Genomic DNA, 11,652 nt, shown 5'->3' with positions numbered 1-11,652 from the left:
TTAAAGCCCAGTTCCAGGAAGTTTATGCCAAGGTCGATGGTCTCAGACAATGGCTTGAGGATGCTCCGGTGTTGCATTCCTCAAGAGGGGGAAGTGAGGAAGAAGACCATCACTCCAATCATTCCAACAGCATCTCACACCATCAAAGTCCCCCCATCATTACTGAAAGAGTTCCTTCACCGCAACCATCTCATCAGACTCCACCGCAAAAGGAGATCACTCCTGAGCGACCAGAGACTCCCCCTCACTTTAAGAATCTGGTGGATCACATGTCTTCTCCAAGCTCAAACGACTCCCCTGTTACCAAACAGAAGAAAGCTTACTGGAAAGCAGCTAAATTTGTTGAGCTCATATGGAGAGAATGTGGTTTCGACACTGTTTTGGATGAATCCTTGATAAACTCTTGGATCAATCCCCACCACAGACTGCTGGATGATGACTACAAACCATATCTTACCTATGCGGAACCTCCCTCTGATGGTTATTGGGATGTTCTAATCTCTCCCAATTCCAAGTACTTTATTGTTTTTGAGCCTTTTGACCGCAACCTGCCCGACCACAAGAGACTGCCTATGGAATTCGAAAGACTGAATCTGTTCTATGCCAAACATGCATCTTCCATAGAGAAAATCTGGTCTAACGATAGACCATCCGCAGTCAAAAACTACAAGCCTCAAAAGTTCATGAAGGCTGACTTCATTCAATACACACTCACAAGAAGGAATCAGGACTATGTCCGCACCCAAGCTGACTTCCCCTGTATGAACCCATAAGAAGTTTTTCTTATAGCAAAGGTGTTCCAAAACAAGTGTGAAAAGCATCCGAAGATGAAGATAGCACTTGAAAGGGAAAGCACGTTTCTGAGGGAAACTGTCTGTGACTTTGCTAAAATCGACGCAGACATCTACCCCACAATTGCCAAAAAGTTCGATCTACCACCACTTGATCCTGCACCGATGCCTACCGAAGGTTATCAAGAAAGATCCCTAGGTGCAACTAACTTCCCTGAACTTGGAGTCATCTTCAAAAGGAAAACTGATCAAGTCAAGTACTTCATTTCCATGACCTCCATGAACCGCCCTACAAAGAAGCAACTTGAAATCTGTCGAACCGCAGTAGAAAAATCGAAACATACAACTGCCGAAGTCAAGTTCGAGATTTTAAGGAGTATCACTTGGTTGGAAAATATCAGGAAGTTTTGGTGGATTCTGATCAAGTTTCTTAAACTTGATAGCTGAAGAAAAGTTAAAGAGGTCACTTAGGGGGAAATTGTTGAATCATGAAAAGTGACCCTCTTGAACTTCAGCTACTGCAGCCCCAAGCATCCGCAGTCAAGCTCCCATCAGCAGCCTCATCCGAAGTCATCTAGCCAACCGCAGTCTTCTTACTTAGTTTATCTATCTTTCTGTAATACTCTCTATTGTCCAGTATGCCTTGCATGGCTACTCTTAGAGAGTGAATCAAATGTAACTCTTGAGACTCTATAAATAGAGCTCTTTCTCACTTATTCAATACAACTTTGAAGCTATCTTTTCTATCTCTCTATCTGATTACGCATCTCTCCTTACTCTCAAACTTTACTAGAATATAACTAATTACAATCTCTCTTCGGAGCAAGTCTCTTGTGACTTAATCACTAAGTTTGATCTCACTTATTAACTTGGCTTGAATGCATTCCTCTTTATGAATCAACTTATGTGTATACTTGATATAACAATTGTTGTCATTTCCATTTCTTTACTTTTCCGCAACTAACTCTCTAACTATCTAACTCTAACTTATTAATATTATTGTTGAGCTTTTAGATCCTTCGAGATTAACTATTCTGCAATATACTTGTTCTAACGTTTGTTCAAGTGTGTCTCAAAGTTGTTGTTTGCATATTGCGGAATAGTTAATCTCGAAGGATCTAAAAGCTCAACAATAATATTAATAAGTTAGAGTTAGATAGTTAGAGAGTTAGTTGCAGAAAAGTAAAGAAATGGAAATGACAACAATTGTTATATCAAGTATACACATAAGTTGATTCATAACGAGGAATGCATTCAATCCAAGTTAATAAGTGAGATCAAACTTAGTGATTAAGTCACAAGAGACTTGCTCCGAAGAGAGATTGTAATTAGTTATATTCTAGTAAAGTTTGAGAGTAAGGAGAGATGCGTAATCAGATAGAGAGATAGAAAAGATAGCTTCAGAGTTGTATTGAATAAGTGAGAAAGAGCTCTATTTATAGAGTCTCAAGAGTTACATTTGATTCACTCTCTAAGAGTAGCCATGCAAGGCATACTGGACAATAGAGAGTATTATAGAAAGATAGATAAACTAAGTAAAGTAAGAAGACTGCGGTTGGCTAGATGTTTGTTCAAGTGTGTCTCAAAGTTTTTCTCTCGGAGCAAGTGTGTCTCAAAGTTTTTCCCAGCAGCTTGGAAATCTTCTTGAGGTATGAAGTTCTTTATTCCTCATTTTCTTGCTGTGAATCTTTAATTTGAAGTGTTTGGACGTAAGTTGTTGTTTGCATAAAGCACTTTGTCCTTTTTACTCTTTTGGGTAAAGAGTATTCCACTTATATTTGCCTTCCCAAGCAAAAACCATGTGACATTTTCCTTTCCCATCACCTTTTGTCCCCTAAAAACCCCCTGCACACTCTTCTTTTTGCCTTCCCAAGACCCACCTTTGACTTAGAATGCTTTATAAAAAGATTCCCTCATTAAAATATGAATAAATGGCCTTTGCGGTACCATTTTTCATGAAAAAATAGTATTTTTCGTCACCTATTCAGCCCTTCTCAGAGCCCCGAACCGCAGCCAAAAACTGCCTACCGGAGCCCCCTAAGAGGCCTCCCCGCAGCTCCTCTCAGGTCCCTATCCGCAGCCGAGACCGCAGCCTAACCCCCGTGCTGATGAACCGAAGTCCATCATTGACTGCTGATTGATGCTTCCTCGGACCGAAGCCTCGGTCTACCGCAGTCCTGCATCAGCTTCTCGGACCGCAGTCTCTAATGTCTCGGTTCGGACCGCAGTGGCTTCCCGGCTCGCACCGCAGTGGCTTTGCTCCCTTGCACCGCATCGCCTACCGCAACCAGCCTTCGCTTCATGCGAACCAGCCCTCATCCGCAGCCACACCTCCGCCTCCAGCCCTTCCATCCGCACCCAATCACACCATCCGCACCCAGCCTAGACCCGCAATCAGCCTACATCCGGATCCTCCATGACTCCGGCTCCTCCTCAACTCCGGTCCATCAGCAGACTCCGCATCCACCCTTCTTCAGCCTTTCACCTTCTCCACCTTCCTTCAGCCCCTCCCCTCCTCCCTCCTTCTTCCTTCTTCCTCCTTTCCCCCTCCTCCCCTCCTTCCTTTTTCCTTCCCTCTCATCAGCCCTCCTTTTTTTTTAAAACCCTCTTATTTTTTTTTTAACTTCCTTTTTATTTATTCAGTTTTTTTAGTTTTATTTTTTTTTTTTTCAATTATTTTTTTTAACACCATTTTTTTTTAACGCCAATTTTTTTTTATTCAGCCAAATTTTTTTTTAACACCAATTTTTTTTAGCCATTTTTTTATTAAAACCAATTATTTTTTTTAAAACTAATTATTTTTTTTAACACCAATTTTTGCCACAACCGAACCTTGGATTGTCACATTGGTTCATTTCATGCCGGTTATTATTGGAAGAATACTCCTACCGCAGTTGGACTTCATATTATTTTTGTGATGCTTGCACCGCAACAGCGATTGATCAACAAAGTTGTTTCGCATTCTTCACTTTATGGGATTTTATGACTTGTCGCTCTTGATTTTTGGTTGACGAATCATGTATCTTGAGCATGTGGACTTTATTCTCTATTGAAGACCACTTCAAGTGTTCCGGCACCGCAGTTTGGATATTTAGATATATTTTTGGCACAACAGGTTATTCTCAGCACAGCTTCAGCAACTATGTCACCCGCCTCCTCATGACCGCAAGAGTATCTCTTTTACTCTTTCTTATTTCTTATCGAGACCCTTCATACATCTAGGGAGAGCTTCTCTGTTAGCTCTTGGTATCCGACACTCTCCATCCGATGATTTGTTGATTTTTGATATCCGGTCATTGGTTATCAAAAATAGGGAGAGAATATCATCCGGATTTGGTTATTATGATTGTTTGAGTTTGGATTTTTGAAGACTTCTGAAGACGATTATTTATTTAGTGATGCGATGTGGCACTTATTTTTGGTCTTTACGGATCAAATTTTTGGCATTACTCGATGTTTTCCGATTCAGATTATTTATTATTCGGGCTCTACCACAGGATGATTTTGTGTTCGCATCCAGTTCAGATCTTATGGTTTCACGAGTTTGGATTTGTGATATGTTGAAGACGAATATTATTTTGGCAATGTGACGTGGCACTTATTTTTGGTCCTTGGATCAAATTTTCGGCATTGCTTGACCATGTTTTTGGACTCACATTATTTTTATCCGGACTTCATTTTATGGATGCTTCACATTTTTAGCAGGTTATTCTTTGAAGAATTTCGGTGTATTATGATTCGAGAACTCGAGATGTTTTTCATATTTTTTAAGCCGAAGTTTTTATTTTATTGGATCTTCTACTTGCTCATGGTGACCTCCTTCTTCGGGTGATTATGACTGGTTTGAAGATTTGGATCTTATTTTTTCTGCTTCATTGGTTGTGCTTTGAAGCCGAAGACCTTCATTGTTAGAGATTCATGGCTAGTTTCAGACTTCACAGACACTTCAGAGTTTCAAAGACATTTCAGCACTTGATTTCATTTTATTACCACACTTGCAAGTCGATTACTGTATTATAGCCTTGTATCACTTATTGGATCTCTCATCATTTGTAAGCATTTAGGGAGAGAATGTTGGTGCATGGAAATGCTCCACAAATAATGAGTGTTTATTAGGTTGTATTTTCCCTTTATTGTATTTATGGTGTAAATACTCTCCCTCCTATATAAAGGGAGAGTTGGTCATTTATTACTTTAGCTAGCTCATTTTACTTTTCTTATAGATTACTTTTCTAACAATGTAATCTAGAGAGAGAGAGAAAGTTGGTGGGTTCTCCCACCCAGGGAGAGTTTCTCTCCCACCATGTTCTTCATGAATATCAATATTATTCTCTCTTTGTTCTTACTTCTTTTTCATGAGCTCATAATATGTTCTTCGTCTTCATACTTACAAAAACACCATTAATCTCGAGATATCTTACTTCCGCATTCACCGTTCGTTATAAAAATGGGTCTTGACAGGATTGTGAAATGAGCATCATTGGAGTCGTGTTCAATTGATCTATTTCACAAAAGAAGGACCATAGGTAAACATAGTGTGCATGCTTGGAGCATGGCATGACTATTGTTTTAATTCAAGTATTAAGTTGATAATTCGAAACATTACATGAATAATGAGTAATCAATATGGTGCTTAGATAAAAGGTGTTTTTATTTACTCTCAAAGTGTTGTGGCCATATAGGATTAGTATTATCCTTGTGTTTCACTTTGCATGTTTTGACTTCCCGAATAACTAGGTTATTCAAACCGTCCACAGTCAATCATACTTTGGAAGTAGGTATTGAGGCAAGACTGTCATGAATGGGTCTGTAGTCTGTCTAGGTTGCTAGACTTAGCTGCAGTATTCATGAGTGCTCCTGGAAAAAGATTCGAGTATTGGATTAAACCCACGCTCATTTGAATCACTTCATGGGTTTTATCATGAGTGAATCATTAGACGGTAATATCTTATATTCTTCAAACCTAGAGATATGAGTTGTTGACTATGAGTTGGTTATACATTGATTGTACGAAAACGCATCAGTAACTTGATGTTATAAATCGTGCCTTTGTGTATGATTCAACAAGTAGTTAGTACAAGCATATGAGTCGAAGTTTATCCATTCCTTTTACCTCATAAGGATAAAATCGATATATGTGGGCCCCTCGATGATTTAGTGATGACACCCCTAAGTGCTTGGCCAAGCCTGGACTAATTTGATTTGTTCAATTAGTCAGTTGTCATAAATCGAAAATCAGGAAAAAACAAATGGACAGAGAGAATGATTATAATCCATGTCTCAGTCCATATGATATCTAGAATGGAGGAATATATGATCACTTATCTAATGGACGTGTCATTGATTTGTTCAGAGTTCGACAGCGGCTTTAAGAGCTACGATTGCTAGTCGGATTATGAAGTCGTACTTGAAATAATAGTTTTAGACTTATCCAAGTGGGAGACTGATGGATTAGATGTCTAAGCCCATAACTATTATTGGTATGTACTTGACCCGAGAATAGCATGGTCCATTTGGGTTGCATATCATCAGGACAATTTGTTAGGATGGACTCTTGAGAGAAGGTTATATATGATTTATTAATATATTATAAGTACTAATATATTAATATGAAATCATATGGTTTTAATTAGTATTGATCAAGAATTAATTAGAATTGATTTAGTGATCAAAAGGAGACTAATTAAATCTATGGGGACTAATTATGTTAGTTAGTTATATTTATGTGTTTTGGGCTTATGATCCATGTTGGACCAAGTTTATGTATGGATACATAAAGAGTTGGGCCACATGAACCATGGATCATAAGACCCATGGGTATGGATTTGGGTTATATCCATGACCCTAGAAATCCCACATATAAATACATACTTCATTACCCAACATCGACACAAGTGTATTCTTGGAGTTCATGGTGGTTTTGGGTGCATGGAGATTCTCTCTCAAGTTCCTCCTTTGTCCATGATGTGTTGTGATTCCAATTGAGGCTTCCACACTATTGGGTCTAAGCTCTTAAGGCTAGATACATCAAGACTTCAATCTCCACCATAAGGTATGTTATCTTAACTAGATTCATGTGTGGTATATGATAATTGTACGCTAGTTATAGGTTTAATACCTTGGAAAAACCATTGCGTGTATAATTAGTGAAAACATAGATCCAAGGTATTTAGAGTTGCATGAACACCTTAGGAGTGTTAGAATGCTTAAACCCCAAATCTAACACCTTAGACAATCTTACAAACCCTTCATGACAGTCTGCTTACATAGCATACTTCCAAAGTATGATCGACTGTGGATAGTTTAAATAATCTTATTAGTCTGGTTACAAAACGTGACACAGCAGTATCTTGTCGCGCCATGAAGTAGTGGCTCACATTAATGTTATCTTTGTTATTGTATTAGTGTAATATGTTCTCTCTGTCCTAGTGTATAGTATGTCTTCTCTGTTCTAGTATATAGTATGTTCTCTATGTTTCTCATTATAGCATGTTTGAACTAACTCATGTATGAACTGACTCTTGTAAGTTTCACTGTTCTAAAAATAGTAAGTAGTGACTTCCTAAACTATACCTATTATAGTTTACTAGTAATGTTGTTTGAATGACTGGTTATGTTTGAACACCTTTGCTACCCAAAGGTATTGAACTGAATGAAAGAACTTTTATATCTATATACATATACATAATATATAACTAAGATTTAAACGACATTCGGACAAACAACCGATACCCTAAGTCCACAACCAAACAAGGAACAGGAAATAAAGTGAGTTATCAGTCCTAAGCCCTTTCAACCTTATTTATACTCCCTCCGTCCCAAAATAATAGTCCACAGACAAAAAACACACAGTTTAAGAAAACATTAATTACCATTAACTTTATTAAATAAAATGACAGTCTTATCCTTCTGTTGCATTTAATTCTATGGTAGTTGCATTTAAATTTATGGTAATTTAACTAACAGTGAGGGGTATTATGGTAAAATACATATTTATTTTTAGAAGTAAGAAATTATTTTGGGACAAACCAAAAAGGAAATATGGACTATTAATATGGGACGGAGGGAGTATAACTATATCCATCTAGACATGATTTTGACAATATATAAGTTTAAAAGAGTTTAATAAAGAATTTAACATATAAAAGAGTTTTAACCATTTGAACGGCTATAGATGACTTGATGTCAGTTTATAAAAAGGTTTTTGAAACAGTTTGATAACACAGTTTTGAAGAATAAGAAATCTACTAGATTGACAGTTATTAATCACATGTGATTGATATAATAACTATAATGTTTTCTACTTGTATTCCCCCCCCCCCCCATAAAAGCATTTAAAATCATTTAAAAGATAAGTTAGGGGTATGAGCTAACCTGTAGTGAGTGATACGAATGTAAGTTCGATATAGGATGCTAAGTGTCAAGTGAAGCCTCAAGCGCAAACGGATCATATTAATCATATAATGACACATATATGTATATAATTGGTGTATATACAACTACTCATGCAAGGAAACCACCTTAGGGACTAGTAAACACTTAGATTGAAGTGTTACAATCATATACAATTGCATTAAAGGGATTTACGGCCACACAAGGGTGTGTACGGCCAATGTGGTGTACGGCCATTGGGTGTACGGTCATGGAGTGTACGGTCGTACACTCATGGAAGAAGCATGAAAAAAGGGTGTTTATGGCCCTATCTAGCATTCATTAAGTGTTCGTGATCCTATGTTGGGGCATGAGGTGAGTTTGAGGCCAAAACATGCACTAAACAAGGGTTTACAACCATATGAGGAGTGTACGGTCGTACACCTTTGGTGTTCATGCATTAGATGACGATTCTAGGCTAGGAATCAAGTGTTTCTCAAGTTTAACTAGAAGATAGAAGAGATACTCACACTTTTGAAGGTTTCTAAGGAGTTCACGGCCCACGAACAAGTAGGTGTTCTTGGTGTTCCTGGTGAAAGTGAAGAAGACTTGAAGATCTATCCAAAGGAGATAAATTCATGGATGAAAACTAGGATCTTCACTAGATAAAGCAATGTATCAACTAATTAATGGAAGGAATACTTACATCTTTGAAGATCAAGGTGAAAAGCTTGATCATAGTTGAGAGAGAACTGGATTTCTTGGCTTGGAAGTGTGAATAGTGAAGGAAAAAGAAGGATTAGCTTACATATGGGTATGAGTTCACGGCCACTTTGGGTGTACGGCCGTATACTCATGTGTACGGTCGTACACTCCTCTTGAAGGAGTGTTTGGCTCGAATGAAATACGAAGAACATAAGATAACTCGTCCCTAAACCCAAAACTTGAATGCACTAGGCTTAGAACACTCAAACAGACCCTAAACAATGCTAGAAGATAGCAGAAACAAGTCTGACTTTGATTGAATTGAATGGATGACCAAGATAGAAATTTCGGGTTGTCACATCTTCCTTCAGGCCCTCAACCTGCACCTCTCTAATCTTCTCCAGCAGTGGAGTAATCACTGTCATCCTCACACATATATCTCTAATCAGAGCCGCCACCGCCTTGCGGCTCAAGGCGTCGGCCACCACATTGGCCTTGCCCGGGTGATAAAGGATCTCAAATTCATAATCCTTTACCACATCTAACCACCGACGCTGCCTCATGTTTAGATTTGGCTGATCCATGAGGTACCTCAAACTCTTGTGGTCCGTGTAAATGGTACGACGGACTCCGTAGAGGTAATGCTGCCAAATATTGAGGGCGAAAACCACCGCCCCCAGCTCTAAATCATGCGTCGGATAGTTAGCCTCGTGAGGCTTCAGCTGCTTCGATACGTAAGCTATCACATGACCCCTTTGCATCAAAACTGCACCCATGCCCGTAATCGACGTGTCACAAAAACCCACGAAGTCATCAACTCCCTCGGGCAGAGTCAAAATCGGTGCCTCGCATAACTGCTGTCTTAGAGTCTGGAAGATCGTCTGCTGCTCGGGCCCCCAGCAGAATGTCACCGACTTTTTGGTCAGTCGGGTCAAAGGAACAAAGATCTTGGAGAAGTCCTGGATGAATCTCCGGTAATAACCCGCTAGACCAAGAAAACCCCCAGCAGAATGTCACTTGAGCAACCCTGCTGAAGGTAACGCCTCGCCCTCGCTGCTGAACATAAAATCGGTCTGTGTTGTGGCCTCTCGCCCTGAATCACTAACACTCCCCCACTAGGAGTCCGGACCCTCACCAGATGCTGCTCGCAGTCGATCACTGCCCCATTGGGGCTCAGCCAATCCATACCCACTATAACGTTATTCCCTCGCAGTGGAATAGGAACCAGATCCACTGAAAACTGCTCATCGAATAACTGTAGTGTACAACCTTTGTGAACCTTCGCAACCCTAACTGTGACAACCCGAAATTTTCATTTTGTATAAACTCCACAGTCAAGCACATCAAATAATAGTAAAATTCATCCCAGTACATTTTTGGCCGGTTTTAAGTTTGTTTGGGTGTTTTATTTTAATTTTTCGTCAAACGAACAAATAAATGGAAGTATCCATTAGGAGTGTTGTGTAACAAATAAACAATTAACACCTTAACTAGGTGTATACGGCCAAACAAGGGGAGTTTGGGTCGTAAAATCCCTTTGACCATGAACTCATGTATATAGCATTAGTTTACCCTTCATTCTTTCACTTTTCACTTCCTAACTCAAGAACACCCAAGATTCTCTCTCAAGTATCATATCACATTTCTTCAAATCCTCCAAAAATGTAAGTATTTCCTTCCTTGGTTCGTTCATATAACACTTTATCTAGTGTTTATACTCGATTTCATCCATGGAAATCTCCTCTTTTCTTAGATCTCCAAGTGTTCATCAAAACACCAAGAACACCAAGAACACACACTAGTGTTTTTGGCCCTTAAAACACTCTTACAAGCTTCCTATAAGTAAGTGCACTCCTCCTAACTAGTAAATTGCTTAGTATACTTGCTAAACTATGGAAGAACATGAAAAACCCCCAAGAACACTTGGGTTTATGGTCAAGGGATATCCTTGAACCGTAAACACCACCAAGTGGTGTTTTGATGCCCCTAACACCTTCTATGGCTTGTATAAAGGACTAGAACCTTGCATGCATGAACTAGAAACCCCAAAACACAAAAATGTAGAAGTGACCAAGAGTTTACGGCCATAAACTCATGGGTTTACGACCGTAAACTCCCAAGGAGTGGTCCAAGGACCGTAAACTCCAAAGAAAGGCCATTTCGAGCCCCATTCACTTCCTAAGCCTTGGATTCGAGTCTAGCTTACTTCCTTGTGTGGTATAAGACCATAAAACACCCAATGGTACCATTACCATGAGTTTACGGCCGTAAACTCATGGGAGAAATGGTCCAAGAACCGTAAACCCATATGGTACTACCATATGGGGAGTAAACTCCAATGGGAGGCCATACTCTCTTTAGATGCAACCCTTTAGTACTCCTAGCACTTGAAACAAAGTGTTTCCATGTATTAGGGTGTCTTTACTTGCTAAATTAGTTGTTAAATGACTAATTAGATACATAAATGTATCATTACATGTTCAATAGGATCTGCGTGGGTGTTCAAGTCCTCACTTGACACTTAGCATCCTATACCATCCGAATCACCCACTACAGGTGAGTTCATACCCCTTAATCAACCTTTGAAATGATTTTAAATGCTTTTATGGGGGGGGGAATACAAGTTGAACTGACAAGTTATTATATCAATCACATGTGATTAATAACCGTCAGGCAAATAGATTTTTGCATGTTAAACTGTTTTATTCAGCCAAAGGTTTTCAAATCTTGTTTTCAAGTCTCTTTTAAAATACAAAAATCTCTTTTTAATTTACTAAAATTTTAT

The sequence above is a fragment of the Lactuca virosa genome, chromosome 3 (genome assembly GCF_052849685.1).
Source record: "Lactuca virosa cultivar CGN04683 chromosome 3, Lactuca_virosa_CGN04683_v6, whole genome shotgun sequence".
Taxonomy (NCBI): domain Eukaryota; kingdom Viridiplantae; phylum Streptophyta; class Magnoliopsida; order Asterales; family Asteraceae; genus Lactuca; species Lactuca virosa.
This window is presented reverse-complemented; position numbering follows the sequence as displayed.